Raw genomic sequence first — 23,079 nt, forward strand, 5'->3', positions numbered from 1 at the left:
GGGTGTTCAGGGCTTGCTATATTGGGAGAACTGGGCACTGATGATGCCAAGAAACTTTGGTTTCTGTTGCTTATGTTCTTGCGCTTGCCTTTCGCCATCTGGGTAACTCTAGTGGTACCTGCCCTCTCTGTGTAAGATTGGAATCTGTATTTCCAGTTATCTTGCTTATTGCAGAGCTCCTCGGAGTCCAGAGGTCTCTGTGGTCTTATGCCCCTAATCTCCCGGGTGGAAGAACTCCTGGGACTCAGGCCACCTCTTGGATCTGGTAATCCTTCTGTTCTGAGTGCAGTGGCTCCTCGGCTGCTCTGAGTGCAGTGGGTTCTCGATGACTCAGGATTCAGTTTCAGCTGCTCTGAGTGCAGTGGCTCCTAGATGACTCAGGATTCAGTTTCTCCACAGGACAGGAGCAGACCAACTCTGTGTCAGCTGCTCTGAGTGCAGTGGGTCCCTGATGACTCAGAATTCAGTTTCAGCTGCTCTGAGTGTAGTGGCTTCTCGATGACTCAGGATTCAGTTTCTCCACAGGACAGGAGCAGACCTACTCTGTGTCTGCTCCAGTCCCAGGGACCAGGCAGGGGCCGAAGGGAAGTGGAATTCTGGAGGGGCGGGGTTTGGGTAGCTGCTGTGCCCTGGATGTCCCTGGCTCCCAGATGTATCTCTGGGGCTTAGGGAGTGAGATGGAGTTCTTACCAGCTGCTCTGAGTGCAGTGGCTCCTGGATGACTCAGGATTCAGTTTCTCCACAGGACAGGAGCAGACCGACTCTGTGTTTGCTCCAGTCCAAGGGACCAGGCAGGGGCCGAAGGGAAGTGGAATTCAGCTGCTCTGAGTGCAGTGGCTCCAGCTGCTCTGAGTGCAGTGGCTCCTGGATGACTCAGGATTCAGTTTCTCCACAGGACAGGAGCAGACCAACTCTGTGTCTGCTCCAGTCCCAGGGACCAGGCAGGGGCCGAAGGGAAGTGGAATTCCGGAGTGGCGGGGTTTGGGTAGCTGCTGTGCCCTGGATGTCCCTGGCTCCCAGATGTATCTCTGGGGCAGCTGCTCTGAGTGCAGTGGCTCCTGGATGACTCAGGATTCAGTTTCTCCACAGGACAGGAGCAGACCACTCTGTGTCTGCTCCAGTCCCAGGGACCAGGCAGGGGCCGAAGGCTTGGTTTTGTTCTTGATTTTTGTACCTATAATTGTATCACTATGTTTTCAAATTTCAGCCCACAAAATTTTATTACAAGAAATAAAAGGTGATTGAAGAAAATAGTTGATGGGAAAGAAAAATTGATAAATTGCTGCTTAATTTTGAAGGAATAAACATGAATACTCATGACATCAACAGGAATTATATGAATTATATCTATTAATTAAAAGGATTAAACATATGATTACATGTTTCTCATTTAAAAGTTGAAAAATCCACAAAACTAAGAGATAATTCATAGACATTATTTATATTTTTAAAAATGTCAACAAAAATGTAGACGATAAAGTATTTATTTCACCATATAAAACATCACAAAATGAAAACCGATGATCACATATCTTGGTTACGTGCTTCAAAATATGATAGACTGAGGAAGAATATCTCAGTGTTGAAATTTAGTTTTGAGTAGTTATCTTTAACAGGCAATAAAAGAAGTGTTAAATTTTTAAGAAATGCTGCATGACTTTATGAATAGATAAGTCAAGGACAAGGCTAACTATCAGAAAGTTAAGAGTAAAAGTCTCAAGATGCTGAATAGGAGCATTAGTCCCTAATTTTCCACACAAGGAAAAATGAACAGATCAGCTGTATGGTTTCATTATGAAGAGAGTGATAGCAGAAAAATATAGCAAGACAAAGGTGGAAACTAGAAGATTCAGGAGTCCAACCCAACCTTGTAGTAAGAGAAAAATAGCCTGATTTTTCCTTTCTGATTATACAGCCAAAAGAGGTGTAGATCCTCTGCTCTGTAGGGTTAAAGGTAAAATAAAGTCCCAAAAACTGTCTTAGCATAGGTACTTGTGATTCTACCCATGGGAAAGTTTCAAAACACTCACAGATTTGTAGCCTAATTAGATGAGTAGACAAGGTTCTAGATAATAGCCTGGCTTTGGGGAAAGATTTCATAAAATCACCTAATAAAATTCCATGGTGTTATAGTCTGGAAGAACTCTTAAGGAGTCTTTTGTCTAAACTTGAATTACTCTGAGGTTCTATTGCTCCATCTGGGTGGGTTGGTTAGCTGTCTCACAAAGCAGACTTGGCTTGGAAGAGAGATTCTGACTTAAACCTGTGGAGTGTTCTATACTATAGGAGATGACTGTTTAATAGAGAGAGTATTGGAGAGTGTGGTTTCAACATTCAGAAGACCAGTCATCCCTGTCCTCATTCTATTGTTTGAAGAAATGGCAATCACCTTTGTGGTTCATAACATTTCTTCTCTCTGCTGTTAATACACACAATCTAAGGATATCTGAAGAAGGGAGGTTCATAAAGTTATAAGAATAGAGAAACAATAGAATTAAGCATGCTATATTACAGCTAGTTTGTCAAATGTTAAAGGCAAAGAAATGATTTTAGAATTCACAAAAGAATAGTATCAAATGGCACTTAAGCACGATACAATAGGCTATAGCACACCCTTCAGCAGAAACAATAGGCCAGATGAATGGAACGATGTGTTCCAAATCGTAAAAGAAAACAATGGTCAACCATGATTATTATACCTAGGAAGACTATTCAACAGAACTGAAGGGTAAACAGTGTGTTTTCAAGATGAATAAATAAACTGAGGAAATTCATGATCACCATAATCAGCCTTATCAATTTTATAAAGGAGAATTCTATTCTCAGAAATGAAAGATAACTGCCATGATAATAGCATGTGAAAGTGTCAATCTTATTATAAGAGTAATGACATGACAGAGTTTACAAAAAGAAACCATTGTTACCATAGAAATGGGACCACCAGGAGAATACAAAATGGAAGAAAAAGATGACCATTCTTAATAAGTGGGTAAAAAGGGCCACAAAATATCAGTATACTCTGCACATTTCAGCATGGCCATGGTGGTATATGCCTCTAATCTCAGCACTCAGGAGGTAGAGGCAGAGACAGAGACAGAGGCAGGCAGATCTCTGTGAGTTAGAGGGCAGCCTGGTCTACAAAGTGAGTTCCAAGTCAGCCAAAGCTACCGGGAGAAACCATGTCTCAAAAAACAAAAAAGGAAGAAACAAAGGAAGGAAGGAAGGAAGGAAGGAAGGAAGGAAGGAAGGAAGGAAGGAAGGAGTCAGGCTTTAAGCAGAAGCAAGAGGATAGTGGGCTTGATTATTGCTGGTATAACAGCTTTATTTTTTAATTAATTAATTAATTAATTTATTCATCTATTTATTTTGGTTTTTCGAGACAAGGTTTCTCTGTATAGCCCTGGCTGTCCTGGAACTCAGTCTGTAGACCAGGCTGGCCTCAAACTCAGAAATCCGCCTGTCTCTGCCCCCCAAGTGCTGGGATTAAAGGCGTGTGCCACCACTGCCTGGCAGCAGCTTTAATTACATTAATTGCTAGCACTACTGCTTCTGTAATTGCTTTGACACGAGAAGTTAAGACAGCTACTTTTGTTAATCACTTATCAAAAATGTTACTAATGTGTTGAGTACACAAGAGGATTTAGATAGGTGTTTGGAACAACGGATTGATTGTCTTTATCCTATTCGAATTATTGAAAGTAGGATCAGAGTTTAAGAGTAAGGAGCCATCTCGAATCATGTTAGTTCTACAATTTACAGTGGTTAAGGACAAGGAAGCAGGCTTCAGGCAAGAATCTGACATTAGGCTAGAACAAAGAAGTAATTTCATGCAGAAATCTAAATCTTAGGCTAAAACAAAGAAGTAATTTCATGCAGGAATCTAAATATGAGGCTAGAACAAGGAAGTAGGCTTCAGACATGAAAATGACTTTAGGCTTGGACAGGGAAGTAGACTGAGAAATTTGGTCATCCTGATAAGCCCTTAGAAACAGTGATCACAGGAGTGGTCAGGGAACTTTGTTTATTGCCTTGCTTGTTATTTGACTATATTTATTGTCTTGCTTGTTCTTTGACTATTTGTATCTATTGTATTGCTTGTTCCTCAAGCTAGAACTGATCTTAATATTTGCATGTAATTAAAATGGTATAAAAGCAAAAAGGAGGATGGGTGATGGGATGAGGGTTTTCTAGGGAGGGGAAGTGGGGAAAGGGGAATGGCATCTGAAATGTAAATAAATAAAATATTCAGTAAAAAGAAAATTGATGGAGTTTGATTATCATACAAAGTATGATTCCTTTTAAAAGGAATCGTGAGAAATTGGAGAGACAACTCAGTGGTTAAGAGCATGTACCTCTGTTGCAGAAGGAGACTCAAGTTCAGTTCCTAGCACCCACATCAGGTGGGAGCCTATAACTAGTTTTAGGGGAGTCGGATGTCCTCTTCTGACCTCCACAGGTACTACACTCACACACGCATGAGAACATACTCACACACATATACAAAGAATAATTTTTAAAAACAGGAGCCATGAAAGAGGAGGAGGGATTGCTTAGAAGAGACGAAGTGTTTGCAAAGGGGAGGGACTGTTTCAAAGAGGGAAGAGTCAGAAAGGTGAGAAAGAGAGAGAGAGAGAGAGGGAGAGAGAGAGAGAAGTAGGTGATGAGAATAGGAGAGAATAGGAGAAGGTAATGGGCTGAAGATGATCAAACTACAGTATGGATAAGACCTAATTAAAAATAATGCAAGGCTGAGCTCTAATATCAACACAAAATTAGATGTAAAGAACACTATTTGATACGCAATTGGGTGGGTGGAAAGTCATTGTATTTTGATATTCCCAGAGAAGATATGAGTAAAGTAATTTAATTGTCTTCCCTCAATCCATTTTATAATCATTGTTCACACTGTATCTTAGAGCTGTACATTTTTTGTCATACAATGTATTTTGTTTAAGTACGATGATGTGACCTACTTAGAATTTTTTAGAGCCTCTAGGACAGAGATGTATTACTTCTTTTTTATTGTATCTTGGAACGAAATCTTCTTTCTACAAAGCCTCTATTATATCACATGGATGTATTTAGTTAGGGCTAAACAGCACTGGGAAAATTAACAGCAAGCTAGAGACTGCTGTTTGTGAGAGTCTAGATGAGAAAACTAACAAAACTGCACATGCCAATTAGATAAAAATCTTAGTGAATATTGTGTGCTACATCTCCAGTCGCAGTGATGCCTATTACATATATCCATGATTCAGTATGTGCATTTAATGATTTGGGGAGTGCATTTTACATGGATTCTAGCAAGCACCATGTTGTCCTTGTAATTTTCCTTCAACAAGGTTATGAAATATTGTCTTTCTGTCTTTTTCTCCCTCTCTCTCCCATTCCCATCCTCTGTCACTTTGTTATTTAATCCCACCCTTTGATGTTTTGCCCTTGTTGTATTTTATTCTCCAATTTGTATTTTCTGTCTATAAATTTGTTTTCATTTTTGTGTACCTGTGTGTACACATATGTGAGGGAGTTGGTTCAACGTTTTGAACACATTTCATTGTACACATATGTGTAAAATTCCCACCAAAATAAAAAAAAATATTTTTAAATTAATTTTTTAGTGTAGTGATTGCCCAAAATTTTCTAACATTTCCCCTTCTCTTTCTTTTCTCCAAACCCAAAATGCTCCCATGATGAAGGCTCAGGAAACACTGTGGAAGAGAGGGCAGAAAGATTTTAAGAGCCAGAGCATCAGGGTCTTTGCTGTGAGACTGTGACTCCTTGCTTCATCAGAGGCTATAACCATAAAGTCTTACCAACATGACTGCCTAAACATTAGCTGAACAAGGAAGTTACCAATCAATATGCCAAAACTAGATGAGAGTACGTCTCCACTCTCCTTTGAATTGATTTTTTCTTTCTTCTTCTCCCCCTCCCTCTCTCTCTCATTGTTATTATTTCATGCTTATATATTTTTGCATATGCATGTCTATTTTGAAATATAACCTGTTGAGTCCATATAATGCTACTTGTATGCATGGTTTCAGGGTTGGCTGTTTGACAGTAAACAATCAGTCAGTGTGCTTTTCTCTAAGGAGGGCTATCTCTCCTATCCCCACCCACATCTTCACTCAGTTGCCTGTCATTCTTTGTGTGCGGTTGAAGCTTTATGGGCTCTTCCCCATCTAGTTTGGCACATTCATTGGTGTCTTCCTTGTTTAGCTCATGTTCGGGCCATCGTGTTGGTGAGACTTTATGTGTATACCTTCCGATGTTACCAATAATCACACAGTCTTAGAGCAAAGTTCCTGATTCTCCAGCTATGGCAATCTTTCCATGCCCACTTCTGCAATATTCTCTAAGCATAAGGTAAGTGGGTGGATACTTACATGTGTCGATTTGGACTAGGCTCTACAACTCTACTTATTGATCAGCTGTGGTTTCCTTTAATGATCTCTGTTTCAAAGAAAAGATTCCCTTGATGAGGGTTGAAGATTGTGTTCAATTTTGTGGGTGTGTGTGAAGACCAGAAGTTGAGGTTGGGCATACACCTCTACTCTATTGCCCTCTACATTATTTTTTTGAGATAGGGTCCTTCATTGATGCAGAATTTGACATTTCTGAGGCACTCATTTCTGAGATCTACCAGCCTCTGCCCTCCACTTTCGTACCCTTCCAACCCTAGTTTTGGATTAAAACTTGCTCTACCATGCCTGGCTTTGACATGGATGTAGACATGTGAACTCAGATACTCAAATATATGTGACAAGCACTTTACCACGAAGCTATTTTCTCAGCCTTCTGTGTTTTTTGTTTTTTTGTTTTTTATCTTATTGCTCAGTTATTTTGGATAAGCAGGAGTTTTCTAGTTATGGTGATCTTCAGTTAAGTATAGCTTAGAAGATACAACCATTGAAATTGTTAACCCTCTAGTTCCATTTTCTGACAAGATTCAAGGGTGTTCTATTTAAGTCTTTTAGAAAATGAGAAAGAGAAGGAAGGGAAATTATATGCAGCAACTTGAAGATGAAATCATACTTTCTTATCACCAGTAATAAAGAGATTTGAGAAGAACCTCTTGAGTGAGATATTGATGCCAGGAACATTATACAAGCAGGACTTGCACCACAGAGATGACTTGAATATAAGCTTTTCAAAAGAGCCTCCAATGCCTTCTAAATATAAAATAAGTGATGGAAAAACATGATGTGGTTTGCAAGGATGATTTTAGGACAATTATTACAAAACAACCTGCAGTAAATGTTTTTCATTTTTTAAAAATTGTTTGGGTTATATTTCTTTTAAATTAAAAATATTCTGAAACTCCTTCACAGGGGAAATGACCAAAGTAACTCACTTTCTAAAATTGTCTTATTTTGCACCACTTTGAGTTGTAAGCTAACATGGCTTAATATACTTTAAGACATCAACTGCTTAGGAAGATAAATTTAGTTTCTGAGGCTTGAAAATGAATGTGTTGCTCATCTATTATGGTATAGATAGGAACTAGTTTTCACAAAGCAAAGTAAAACTTGAACTTAGTAGTTTGAAGAGCTAGATTTTTTTTACACATATACTATATAAAAAAGACAACACATGAATGCAGATCATGACAGTTACATCTACAATGTAAGAGAAACGCTGGCATTATGAAAGTGTCAACATAATCAGTAAAAATTATTTTTGATGACATGAAGAAGGAAAGTGTTAGCAGAATGAGGAGAATTTTCAACAGCAAATACATAGCAAAGTCCTCTCCCCTTGTCTGCCAAGCTCACCCACACTTGTCATCAGTGAATGCAATTAAACTTTTTTTTTTTACAATACTGAAGAAACGTTTGGCAGTCAATGGGGGCTAATTTTTTTTCACTTCTGCACAGACCCTTTTAGCCTCTGTGAAGCTGTGAGCTGAAGGATGTTCAGAGAGCCCACTTTGTCCCTCAAGTATGCATTTGTGAATAAATTGAGATGAAACTTGGGGAAATTGAAACAGATCACACATTATTCTTTACATATTAACAGAGCCATAGCCAAAAGGTTAAAATACTTCAGGATAAAATAGTTCCTTTTGGTGCTCTTGGGTGCATTTTTTAACAAATGAATCTTAATTTTTTTTTAGACAAAGGAAAAGGGTGAAATAACAAAAACCTCTTTATGATCTCCTTAGGCAAAAAGGTAGCATGAAAATTTAATTACTTTAATATATAAAATATAACCAGAGAGAATTACATGGCAAGGACTTACAGCCCTTTCCGGTATGTATTTTTATCTGTTATCTTTCCATGAGCCTCTGATAAACATGGTGAAAATTTTTAGTTCTGCAAACTAATATAATTGTGATTTTTTGAATTTTTTTCTTCTGTATCATTTTAGTGAAGCAAATTCTATACAGTGGATGGGATTCCTCTTAGTCTCATTGTTCACAACACAATGCCACACGCAGCCACCAACACACTCCCACTCCCACTGTCTTCCCATCTGATGATATTGAATGGGAAGACAACTTTTAGAACGAGGAGACCAAGAATCAACCAAACTGTTTTCTGCAGTAGCTGATTAGTCCATGTAGGAGAAAAGTATTGGTGGTAGAATTCTAGGTATAATAACTATGGACCCTTTTTTCTATTTTGCTACCCAATGGCTATACAATTATGTGTTCTAAAGCTGTTAGTATTATTGTAAAATAGAAAATATTTATGATTTCTTCCCCGAGTTCTAATTTTCTATTTAAACTAACCATCCCTTTATTACATTCCTTAATTCCTCAATTTTCAAGACACACAAATGGTACATATTTCCATTTTCCTATTTCAAAGCCATTTTTAAATACTGAATTAATAGGCTAAAAAATTTCTGTAGTATTTGTGGCTTTTGTTGTGAGACAACAAACACTTCAAACAAATTCTTTACATCCAATTCCCAACCATTATGACAGCACATAGCAGAATGACAGCTCTAACTGGAATACTGTATGTAGCATCTCCTGATAGGTGCAATGGCATTGAATACACATCAGTGGGGCAGGCATTAGTGACTAGGTCAGGCAATATATCACATGCCAGACATCTGTGAATCTACTGTGTGCAGCTCTGATACTGGGGATGATGTCTTAGCATTTGGTCATATTATGTTACTCGAACTCACTTGTTTCCTTCTGCACAGTCCGGTGGAGCGAACAGAGAATTTACACAGTCAGTTTCACACAGATGCAAAGATAGTAAGAGTCTGTCAGAGACAGACACCTACTCATATTTAATATTCTCAGCAGCACCACTCTGTATTCCTTTCCCTTCACTTACTTAGTGTCAATACTAGTTATAAAATGATAATTTAACACAAGTGTCTTTCTTTTCAGAATGATTGATTAGATGGAATATTGCACAGTAAGAGCATCAGGTAAACGTCTTCACCAACAGAGATCACCACCATTAATTCTTAATTCTTGCTGATTTTAGAGAGATAATGTCTTTGATTCTCTTTTAAATACAAAAACAGACAAACAGTTGGAAAGAAAGGCTAGTCAGTGGTCTTTAGGAGGCAGAGCACTGAACAATTCACAGATGAGAGAAGGTAAAGCCTGATGCTCCACAGGGAGTAAATAATACCAAGAAAACAAAAATGTCAGCCCTATTGTGTTGGCCAGATAAGAATTTCCCTGTGCGTTGTTGGATCTAATTGGTTTACATTTCTAAGAAAGAACGATTGGCAAAGTAAAATAACCACAAATTCTTTCCTCACTGCATATTCATTTCTTTGATATAAACATATTGTTTTTAATATAACCGAAATATTTTTCCTATTTATGGAAAATAGAGATTTTTCTCCCAGAATATATCCTGATTCTAGTTTCCCCTCCCTCTACTCCTCTCAGCTTCTCCTCATCTCTCCTCCCATCTGAATCCACTTCCTCTCTGTCTCTCATTAGAAAAGAACAGGCCTCAAAAAGATAACAGAAAACCTAAGGAAATAAAATATAATAAGCGAAGTAACAACAAACTCACATTGAAGTTGGACAAGGGAAGCCAACAGAAGGAAAAGGGTTCTAAGAGAAGGCACAAGAGTCAGAGACCCACTCACTAACATACTTCAGAGTCTCATAAAAATACAAAACTGAAAGCCACATGTATACACACAGAGGACCTTGTACAGACATGTGGAGGCCTGTGTTTGGGGTTTCCATTTCTGTGAGTTCTTATGAGCTTCTTTACTCAGTTGATTTAGAGGACCTCTTTCTCCTGGTGTCCTCCATCCCTTCTGGCTCTTATCTTTCTGCCTTATATTTCATGGGGTTTCCTGAGCTCTGAGGGGAGAGATCCCACTTAGAGCTGTGTGTTCCAAAACACAAACTCCCCAGCACTTGGGAGGCAGGAGGCAGAGGCAGGTGGATTTCTGAGTTCGAGAGCTTGAGGCTAGCCTGGTCTACAGAGTGAGTTCCAGGACAGCCAGGGCTACACAGAGAAAACCTGTCTTGAAAAAAACCAAACACACACACACACACACACACACACACACACGCACACAAACAACAACAACAACAAAAACAAGTAAAAGACTAGTAAGATAAAAAATGCCTAAACAAAGCAAAACAAGGCTAGTGTCTACATTGAGTTCATTTTGTATTGGCCATGTACTAGTGAGAAAGGGGCCGATCCTTCACTGTGATTAGTATCTCCAGTGAGACTCTCTCTACTGCAGAAAACTAATTTCTCTTTTGCAACTGGATGAGACTCAACCTTTGAAAGACATATCAACAGTTGCCCCCAACCAACTCTTAAAAGATTTTCAATCTCTCAGTATTACCACTCTGGAATCCAAACCTTTAACATGTAATTTCTTGTGGAAAATTACTCATTATGTAAACTATATCAAATAGTTCAGACAAAATTAAGAAATACAACCACGTATCTGATTCATTGTTCTTTCATTAAAAGTTGTGAGCAATATTTTAGTCTTGCATTTCCATAAGTACATGTAGTGAGTGGTGTTAATAACATCTTAGAGAATGTAAATCTTTTGGCCAAGTTAATTTGTTACATGGTTACATTCCTAGATGCTAGCCTCTTTTTTTCTAATTCTTTCAATGAGGCAATTGAGAGATTCACTGTATTGCAATGAGTAAGTGTGCAAAATTAGAAGACACTTAAATCTTATGTAAATATTATGATTATGAATTGATAAATTCAAATTTTCATATGCTAGTTATTATTGTTTAACTCAAATAGTCTTTACAAAGTTGTAATGCCTTTCTGTACTTTTGATGTTACTTATGGTATAAACGTGAATTCAATGCTTTAAGTTATGTGGTAGTTGAATGAGACTGGCCCCCAACTGTTCATATATTTCAATGCTTAGTCATCACTTAGTAGAACTATTTGGAAAGGATTAGGAGGATTAGGAGGCATAACCTTGTTAGAGAAAATATATCACTGATAGTAGGCTTTGAGGCTTCAAAAGCCCAAGCCTGGTCCAGTTTCTGTGGATCAGGATATAAAGCTCTCAGCTACTGCCCCAGCACCATGCCTGTTTTGCTTCTTGTCATGATGATTATGAACTAACCATCTAATACTGTAAGGAAGAACCCAATTAAATGGTTTATTTTTTTCTATAAGAGTTGCCTTGGTAATGGTCTCTTCACATCAATAGAAGAGTAAATAAGAAATTATATAAGACGCACAAGATGAGTTAGATAGGCATATAACATACCACACTCACTAGGGAAGAGTGACTGGTTTTGAACAGACTTTAGTTTTGCTAGTTTGTCTGTTTGTTTGTTATTTTATTTTATTTTATTTTATTTTATTTTATTTTATTTTATTTTATTTTATTTTTGTCTCTTTTCTCTGTGTAGCCGTGGCTGTCCTGGAACTCACTCTGTAGACCAGACTGGCCTCAAACTTAGAAATCCGCCTGCCTCTGCCTCCCAAGTGCTAGGATTAAAGGAGTGTACCACCACTTCCCGGCTGTTTTGCTAGTTTATGATAGAGTATTTTCCAATTAATAGGCATGCCAAAACCACTCTGAAAATAGTCATAAAGAATGGGAATGTAAATTATTTTTAGCCATTACCTTGCAATAAGTAATAAGGACATTCTGGCGTAGTTCCTTTCAGTATTTTAAATTCTTATTTATAAATTCAAAACTGTAATATGGGACATTTTATTCTTCATTAACATTTAACACATCCACTGTGGTTATATATACAACTTGCCATGACCTTAATTCAAATCTACAAATATGTATTTTAAGTGGTCAATAATTCCAAGAGTGTTTTCAGATACTAATGCAGATAACCTGCTTTCCAAAAAAACTTAAGAATTTTAAATCCTCTGGTAGCTACAAAAATGCTTCCCTCACAATTTTTTCATCAACAATGGACTAATTACTTTTTAATTCTTGCCAGATTGATTTGTAGAAAATGGTATTTAAGTATTGATTAAATTTTTTCAATAACTGCACTGTTCAATTACTTTAATTATCACTAAAACTTGTTTGTTCCTCTTCTTTACTTATTCTTACCTTTTTCTTTTGAAGATACTAAGTCCTAATCACTGTTTCATTTTTTAAGTCTCAATTTTGCGTAAAGTAAACTCAACGGATATTTTAAAACTTTATGTAGTAAAGGGACTGGGGAGATGGCTTTGGTTAAGGGCTCTGGCTGTTCTTAAGACAATTCCCAGTACCTACATGGTGGCTTACAACCATCTCTAATTCCAGTTCCAGGGGATCTGATATCCTTTTATGGTACCTACTAGCATCAGGAGTGTAAGTCGTAAACAGACATTTATACAGGCAAAAGACGAATGTACATAAAACAAGTAAACAAAAGTAAAATAAATTCATTGTCCTTTGTTATTTTCACTTTCTCCATTGCTTTTATATACTTGAGTTGATTATTTATATTTATTCTTTTAAAGATACTATGTTTGATTTTTAAGATGATTAAAGCTTAGCACAAAATAGTTACTTTATTATTGACATTGTCACTGATTTTCTTGTCAAATGACCACATAATAGGTTTTCCTTATGTGCTAATATTTTCATATTGAATGTTGCATTTAAAGATAATTTTGTTGAGAAATTTTATACAAAAATTTACAAAGAATTATTTTGTCAATGGCTATTGCTTTGGCTAGTTTTTTTTTTTAAACATAAACATGACACAGGCTAGAGTAATTTTAGAAGATAGAATGTCAGTTGAGAAAATGTCCGCATTAAATTAGCCTGTGAGCAAGTCTGTAGTGCATTTTTTTGATTGATGATTTATGTGGATAGGTCCATCCAACTGTGGGTAGGGCTAATCTGCTGGTGGTCCCCAGGACATAAAAAAGCAGGCTGAGCAAGCCTTGAGGTACAAGTCAGTAAACAGCTCTCCTCCATGCCCTCTGCATTAGTTCCTTGAGTCCTGCCCTGACTTCAGGAGATGTGTGGACACTTCTTGATACCACTTCAATAATATTGGCAAGATTTTGACACTGGGCTAAGACAAGGAAGTAGGCTCAAGATCTTGATCTTCTTGATAAGGTCCCATGGGACCTTTGTTTATGTCTTGTTTGTTCCTTGACTACTTTGTTTATGCCTTTTTTCCTTGACTACTTTGTTTATGCCTTGTTTCTTCCTTGACTACTTTGTTTATGTCTTGTTTCTTCCTTGACTACTTTGTTTATGCCTTGCTTTTTCCTTGACTACTTTGTTTATGCCTTGTTTCTTCCTTGACTACTTTGTTTATGCCTTGTTTGTTCTTTGACTACTTTGTTTATGCCTTGTTTCTTCCTTGACTACTTTGTTTATGAACTGACCATATTCTTTGCATGTAACTAGAATGATATAAAAGCAGACTGGAAAGAAATTAAACCTGCTTCAGCACTTGCTGGGGGTCATACTCTAGTGTTGTCTAATTGTCTTTTCTTTCTTTAATCCTGGCTCCTTCCCTCGAGTCCCTGTTGACTGACTGAGCTGGCTGTAAGGATGTAAAAATGCAAGGATTTTTTACTTTAGCTGTAAAATAAACCTTTTCTGCCCCAAGTTTCTTATGGTCATTGTGACATCCATGTCACTAGTGCCCAGTGGACATATGATATCAGATTGATTGCTATTGTAGTTTGTTTGGCTCAGAGCTGGATCATGCTGATGATTGCTTTTCTTCCCATACATACTACCATCTAGCACTATGAAAACTAGCCATAAGTATGAATCTTTCAGGTCAACACCAGCTTGAATTTTCATGTCTTATGACTCTAGTATGTGGTGTCTTCAGCAATAAGGTCTTACTATTAAGTTTTGCAGCATAACCAAGAGCAATGGCAATAGCCTGTAATATTTGAGGGTCTATGTATGGGAACTGCTAATCAACAACTCCCAGAGATAGCCCACTTCTGGCACCTACAAGTGTGGTTCACCTTGTCACTTAATTTATCTACTGTCTACTGTTATCCTATTATATGTGAAGCACACAGTTCTAACTATACATAAATATCATGAGGAAGGAACGCAATGGGCATAGTAATTAGAGTGCTTATAGTATTGTGTGAGAGAGGTAGACTTTAGGCAAGTAATTGAGACATTGCATACAAGATGGCGGATGGAAAGGAGATGTAAAAGGTTCTACATAAAAGTATGAGCAGAATTCCAGCCTTAAGTCTGGATGTCTAGTAAAAAAAAAAAAAAAAAAAAAAAAGAGGAAATACTAAAAAAACCTACATATCATTTGTTCACATTGAAAAATGATTCTCTCCAAAGCTAATTAATCAACCTATCAGCTCATATATTTATTTTCTTTTTAGATCGTTTAAGGTTTTAACAAATTTCAAGTATATAACACATTATTACTAGCTATAATCACCATAAAATCCATTAGTTGTCTAGGACTTACTTATTTAATAACTAAATATCTGTATTTTTAATCCATTTCTCCCATCTCTGCAGACCCTCAGCCCTTGAAACTAGTATTCTGCTGTTTATATAAATTCAATATTTCATGATTCCACACTTAATTGGGATTGTACAATATTTATACTTATGTGTCTGGTTTATATAACTTAACATAGTTTTCCCTCATAAGTCTATGTTGTCACAAATGGGAGGGCTTCCTCTTATATTAATACAATGTTCCAGGCAAGGGCTCAAAACAAAAAAGAAAAAGACTGAATAATATCTAACTGTGAGCAGATACCACATTTTCTTTTGCCATTTATTGAGGATCATTTGAGTGTTCTACATGTCTTCACTATTGTGGATAATAGTAATAATAATAATAATAATAATAATAATAATTCTAAATTTGAGTCAAAGGAAAGGACTGTTAACAGTGTTTTTCATATGTTCATATGTTCAAAAATACTGTACTACCAGTCTTTATATGTAATTTATCTATAGCAGACCTTTTCATTACTCAAATTTGTTTAAGCTTATGAATCAGCCACACTTCTTGCTAAAAATTCAGTCTTCCTCCCTAGAAATTTGTAATGATTATGTCTGGACTATGGGATAATGCTTCTTGTGCCAGACAAGGCTGGGAAATTGTTATCTGGTTGCCATTACACTATAGTACAGCCAATTAACTAAATAGCCAGGCAAATATCTAAAAATAGCAGATGAATGAAACTTATTTTGCATATTAATTTAATATTGGACAAATTTCAATTTTGAATGAAGCTATATTACACATAACCAACTAAAAGGCAATTATTTTTATAATTTAGGTCACTACCACCTACCCCTGACCTTCCAAATCCATAATTATATAATGAATATATGTAAATTATTTACTTGTTTGGAATGCATGGGAAAATATAGAATGAAGTTGGCTGCTGAGTGAGAATGTGGATGATTTTGTGAAAGGATATACCTGAGTATCTGGGTATATCTGTGTGCATAGATGAGACCTTTGTGACTGAATAGGATGACATTTTAAATTCAAATAAGATGGTTCTTCATGCATTTCTAAGGTGGTGTGAAAGAATTAACAATATAGCCTTAACTGTAACCAGAGTAAAAACTCATTAATTATCCCTTTTAATCAGTTGTATGTCAACTCTAAGGGACCAGACAGTACTGACAATCATGCTTCCCAAGCCTGCCGATATCCAAGTTACAGCAGTTACCTTCAGTTTTACCTTTAAGCCAGATATCTTCATGTAGCTATTTTCTTCTCAGTTACCAGCGTGGGTGCTTTGATCTTTAACAATGTGGCTATAGCAGTTTATTTGAACCTCAGAGAAAAATTCAACAGCCATTTGACCCCTTTAAGTTTAATTCTCTATGCACAGTGGTATGTCAATATAAACTGAATGCAGTTGACATATGTCTTAGAGAAATTACATGTTCTTTACATGTTACTGTAATTTAGTGGAGGACATTTTGATAAGCAAAATGTTAATTTAGATATTTGAAAATAGATATACTACTATGAATTGGTTTTAGACAAAAACTGAAGCAATGGAATGAACTTGGACATTTTATACATAGAGCTCACCAGTGAAGGTGTGCTAAGTACTAGGCCACAATGTTGGTTTTCTATGATTGAGATTGTAGTCTGAATATTTTAGAACTATTAAAAAAGATACAGAGCTCATTTGGTTTATTATATTCAAAGTTAAACAAAAGATGTTTATAATTTTGTAGCCAAATAAATAAAATATCAAGCGGTCTAACCAATATAGATTATAGTTCATGATCTCTTGTAAAAAGAAAAATATGTTGATAACAGAATAGAGCCATGGGCCATATACTTCTTTCTCTTTCTCTCTCTCTCTCTCTCTTTTTTTTTTTAGAGTTTTCAAATAATGTCAAACATAAGTTGCATAACAAGTTTAATATAATTATATCATAATTTTCTCCCTTTGTTTCACTTTAATTATTTTTTGAGGTTATAATGACACCATGTCTTCCTTACCTTTCTTCCCTCCCTCCATCCACCTCTGATGTCTATTTTATTTCCCCTTCTGAGTGAAATGCAAGCTTCCTCCCTTGGGCCCTTCTTCTTTGGATCTTTGGATTGTAGCATGGTTATCCTGTACTTTATGGCTAATACTCACTAATAAGTGAGTACATGATGTTCAAGTATAAAGATGGAACAGAGATGGAGGGGATGGCCACTCAATGACTGGCCCTACTTGAGGCCCACCCCATGGGAGAGCACCAAACCTAACTATTAATGATACTCAACTATGCTTGCAGCCAATATTCTAGTATAATTCTCCTCTGAGGATCTTCACGTAGCACCTGATGGAAACAAATGCAAGACCCATACCCAAGCATCAGGAAGAGTTGAGGAAGTCTTATGGAAGAGTAGGGGATAGGATTGTGTGAGCTGGAGGGGTCAGTAACACCACAAGAACACCTACAGAGCCAACTAACCTGGGACCATGGAGGCTTACAGAGATGAAACTACCAACCAAAGAGTGTGCATGGGCTGGACCTAGGCCGTCTACACGCATGTAGCAGATGAGCACAATGGTCTCCTTGTGGGTCCCCTAACAAACATAGCAGCAGCTGACTCTTTTGACTCCTTTTGGATCCCTTTCCCCTAGCTGAGATACCTTATCTGGCTTCAGTGGAAGAGAGTAAGCCTACCCCTGCTGCGACTTGATGTGCCAGAGAAGGTTGTTACCTATGGGTGGCTTCCCTTCTCAGAAGAAAAGGGAAGGGGTATGGGGAATGGAGAATGGGGGAAGGGTGTGTGTGAAGGTGGGACTGGGAGGAGAAGAGAGAGGAGGATTTTCGATCAATATATAAAGTGAATAAATAAATTAATTTAAGGGGAAAAAAGAGAAGACTGTGGCATTGCTCATCCCCTCCTTTCAGTCATGTTATAGTTAGAAGCTTTCTGGTTTTTCTGGGCTCTCCACAACAGCGGCCTAACCCACTCCATCACTGTCTCATTTCCCATTTTGTTTAAATTTTCTTTATAGCTTAATCAGTATCTCTCTCTCTCTCTCTCTCTCTCTCTCTCTCTCTTGTAAAAAGGAATGTTTTCATTTCCACACCACATATATGTTGTTCTGTGTAAGGCTTATTTCATTTATCATAGTATTTTCCTGATTTATCTACTTTGTATTAAATGATACTATGTCTTTCTGTAAGTGTTGAGGTTTTAGTTTGTTACTATGTATTTTAATGTTAAATACTGGTCCAAAGTTCTGATTGCCCCTAGGAATAAGAAAATCCTCATGTACACTAAGTGATGCTTTGTAACCTTAATCCTTAATTTAAAACTATTTGTTGAAAAAAAAGGTGCCTATAGCCAATAGCTGGGTAGAAGAGAGGTAGGTGGAGTTTCGGTTCCTGGGCTTGGGGTCAGAGGTAGGACTATGAGAGAGGAGAGAGAAAAGGTTGGAAGAGGTGAAGATGCCATGGGGGTAGAAAAGTCATGAAAACATGGCCATGAGGGTTGCCCAGTTGAAAAGTGGGCCAGGCATAACATGGAAAGTTGTATCTCAGGGTTTTTGGCAGGGAAATAGACAAAATAGCCATAGAGGGTTGATATCTTCCCAGATCTATGCTACTTAAGGCTTATTATACATATAAATGTTGTGTGTCTTTTACCTGGGAACTGAATGATCAAAGGTGGGATAGAAACCCCTGAGTGATGATTAAGTATTTTGTGCAAGGCTTCTTTCATTTATAATAGCATTTTCATGATCTATCTGCTTTGTTGTAAATGATACAATGGCTTTCTGCAAGTGCCTAAGTATTTTCTTACATGTACGTATAAGTGTATCACATTTCAAATATTAATTTCATCAATGATGGACTTTCAACTAGAGTCCATATTAACTACTGTGAATAATGCTATAATATAGCATAAGGGTTGCAAACAATTCTTCAACACATTGATGTCAAGTCCTTGGGACAGCCAAATATGAGACTGCTAGACTATCTTATGATTCTATTTTTAGTTTATAGAGAAGCCCTCATGTAGTTATCCATAATGGCTGTACTACGTTTCAGCAGACTCTTATAAGGGTTCTGCTTCTCTATACCTTACCAATACCATTCTTTGCATAATTTTCACTGTCTGTGTTCATTGTGCATAGTACTGTTATATATTTTATATTTATATTTTATATTATATATACATACATTTTAATATAAGTATAGGATATACATTGACTTCTTTTCACCTTCCTATTCTCTTCCTTCTCACTCCTGCACCCTTTGCTTCCCTCAACAGTTTCACTTTTAGTTTCATGTCATATATGCACACACGGTTCTATGAATCTATATAAAATATAGGAATAACAGACAAGTGACAATGTGTAATGTTTGTCATTCTGTGACTGGCTTTATTTGCTTAGTATAATTATATCCAGTTGCATCCACTTTTCTTCCAATGGCATAATTTTATGTCATTGAATTTTATGGTTGAAAGAACTTTCATGCTTTGTTATACACAACATTTTAAAGAATCTTTCTTTCTTATTGGGCACTTAGGTTGTTCCCATAGCTTAGGTATTGTCAATAGTGCTAGAATAATCACTCAATAGCTCCATAATATTTTGAGTTGAATAGTGTAGCTGAATCATATGGTATATCTGGATTCAGTGTTTTAAGATACCTCCACACTGATTTTCACAGTGGCTGAATTAGTTTATCTTCTTCCAAGAGTGCTGTGTGTACGTATTCTCTTTCTTACACATTGTTACTGCAACTGTTGATACCTGTTTCCTTAACTACTGCCATTCTGGGTGGAGAAATAGAATTCCAATGTTATTTAATCTGCATTTCTTTGGTGGTTGGTGAACTTGAGCCTTTAGTTTATGTGTTTATTAGCCATTGGTATATCAGATTTTAAGAAATGTCTATTTGTTTTAGCTCATTTATTAATCATGTTTGAATAAATAAAAATATGTATGTAAATAGATATGCAAGTAGAAAGAAGAATTTCTAAGGGAATAAAGGGAGCTAACTTGAGGGAGATATGCATTGTACGAAAATGTTCGTATGTAACAAAGTGTCATCTACAATGAAGATATACAAAGATTAATAAAAGTGAAATTGAATAAAATAAAATAGAGTGTGAGAGGTAATCACATGTATGAAAGATCTGCACTGGTTGAACTTTATTTCTGCTGATGTAGAAGTGTAAGTGAGCTATTGTGTATAGTGAGTTGTGATGAGAAGTGGGCTTCTTTTTATTGACTGAGATTTTAAATGTGAGAACAGAAGGCTACCTACTATTCTACTGTTGTTCTTCTGTGAAACTCAATGTTCCTGGGTAGCTAGGAGACCAATATCCTGCACCTGGATGACATAACTCAGGAAAGAAAATGAACAAGAACAAGAAAGCTTCATGAAGGCTGAAAAAGGCTAGCTGACCAGTTCTTTCCTTTCCCATTTTAGCCAATGGCAAGCTGTCAAGATTCCTTAATTAAGCCCTTCTTCTGCCATATTGAGAGAACAGAGTCAGTAGCAATTATGACTGCAACGAAAATATATGTGTAAATCTTTTTCTCTTTCTTTTTACCTTCTTTCCTTCCTTCCTTCTTTCTTTCTTTCTTTTTTGTGTATATATGTATATACTTAACTGATTAATTAATTATACACGTGTAAGGGCACATATGTGTCACAGTATTCATTAAAAGATTAGAAGATGATCTGATGGAGTCATTTCTCTCCTCCCATGCAGGTCTTGGAAATCAAATTCAAGTCACAGAATTGGCAGCAATTTCCTTTATGTACTGAGTCATGTAGACTACCTGGATTTTGTTTTAAAGCCTTTTGTTCCCTTGTATGTGTCAGTTGAGCTGGGTGACAGCTGAAGTCTAGAAATCACAAGTCAGTGTAGAGGGGTTCCAGTGCATGACTTTAAACACATGGGCTAAAATGCCACGCTTAGTCCATATCTTACTTGCCATGGCTGATCTTCGTTGTCAACTTTAGTGGACTGCAAGACACCTAGAAAACTAGTATAGCACAGTCCTAGGGGCATTTGTGTAGATGAGTCCAGAGATAAATGGCAGGAGAGCTGGAGAAGTGAGGAGGGAGGACACACTTTGAGCATTTGTGCTATCATCCAATTGTCTTGGAGCCTGAATGGGACTAGAAGCCGCACAGGGAGGAAGCTGGTAAATGAGAGCTCTCTCTCTCTCTCTCTCTCTCTCTCTCTCTCTCTCTCTCTCTGTCTCTCTCTTTCATTGCAGATTGATGATAGTTTTCATTTTCCCTGGATTTTTTGGTCCTGCAATCATAGACAAGCAGAAATAATGCATGAAATTGAAGTGGACATGCATGCTAATGTCCATACTTAATGAACCCAAGTGCCTAAGCAGATTTACTACCTGCACTGTATATAATTAGATATAAAATCTAACAAAACTCCATGTGAACAGTGAAGTAACAGTCTTTCTTTTGAAAACCTCATCTTGTGTACAAACATTTTTGCAACACATGCGGATTAATATCTAGAATGGATGGTTTGGAAATGTTAAGTTAAAGCTACAACTTAAGCCAAAATGCAAAATCACTGTTTCTCTGTAGAAGTGAAAATTAAAGAGAGATATTGAGTGTATGGTCATATGCTTTTTTGATATTTATCCAAATCATCAAATTTTTGTTAAGTTCTCTGGGAACTAAACTCCTTAGTAACTATTATTTTACATTTTAGCATGGAAAATTAATTGTGTACTACAGGAGATGTTTAATGTTTGGTATTCCTTTCTTTTCTCTTCTTTTGTTTTCTTTTCTTTCTTTATTTCCATTTTTTTTGGTTTGATATCCTATTAACATAGGTTTTCTAAGTCCGAGTAAGTTATTGTAATTAGCTAGTGGATTAATTACACTTGGACTTTTGCCTAAGCTGATAGATTTTACAGGGTTAAGAGGCAGCGTATTTAATTGGACAGTTTCAACTTGCCCCAAGCCCATGATCACATCAATCATGAAGACTCAGTTATACTCGCAGAAACAATTCCAAGTGTGTGGCATTTGTGTCAAAGAGAATTAAAAGGGCCTAAAACCAAAATACCCCTTTGTATTGCTTAGGATAAATAATACAGGAATCTCTTAGGGTCCTTGGCCAGTAGATAGGGACTGAGGCGGTAAACATGTGCCTTCTTCTGAAATTGTGCACAAAAATTGATGATATTTAGTCATCATGACTTGATCAATCTTGCAACCTCTGAACAAAATTGAGTTATCCATGGGACTGATACCCATGGTGCCAGTTAAGCACATGGGTTTATGCTTATATTTCTCCACTTTGGAGCTCTATTTCTCAGGAGCTGAAGGTTGATATTCATGCAAAGAAAAGTATTTTCTTGATTCATATAACTGAGAAACTAAAAAGGACTAAATTCAAGTGCATGTGAATTCAGTAGCTTACATATTGGATATAGTAGCTCATCTGGGTCTTATGCCCAGCTTGGCCATACTTTCTTCCATGTTTTTGCTTCATTTTTAGGGTCCATGTGGTCACAAGATGGCAGCAGCTGCTCCAGCCTACACCTCAAGTTAAAGCCAAAAGGAAGGGGGTGTTGTTCTTTCTGTTTAAATAGCCCTTTCTGGTTGCTCAAGTAAAAGCCCTAAGATTAACTCTGATTTATTCTGACTGACTTGGCCAGATCTAACTGTCTATTCCTGGATCAATTTCTGCAGCCAGGGGAATTCAGAGTTCTGAGTGGGAAAACTAGGTCTTTTGTTCCAGTCCCTGGAAGTAGTAATTAAGAACTAACTCAAGCCCCTGGATTTAAAGTTGGGCAGTACTGTAGTTACTGTTAGAAAGAGAAATTCTTATGAAAGAGCATCAAAACTACCCACAATGTTCTTACGATACTTATTATATTCAAGTTAATTTAACACTTAGAAAACTGAAAGTGAAAACTCTAATCGAGGAAAGAGAGAAAGAGCCATGACACTGTCCCCATGTCATTTGCTAAGTCTGTGATTCCTGGATGATTATAATTGGTTTGATCTTACTTTCTCTGGCTGCAAAATGCAGATAATATTTTCTTTCTGTCTGCCCCTCAGGTGATAATGACGAACCAAAAAGATGCTTGTGATAAAAATCACAATATGACGTTCAGTGAACAGCTTATGCAGAAACTGCTGTGCAGCCCTTAAGATACATCTCTGCGGTAGATACTA

The sequence above is a fragment of the Grammomys surdaster genome, unplaced genomic scaffold, assembly GCF_004785775.1.
Source record: "Grammomys surdaster isolate TR1022 unplaced genomic scaffold, NIH_TR_1.0 97, whole genome shotgun sequence".
Taxonomy (NCBI): Eukaryota; Metazoa; Chordata; class Mammalia; order Rodentia; family Muridae; genus Grammomys; species Grammomys surdaster.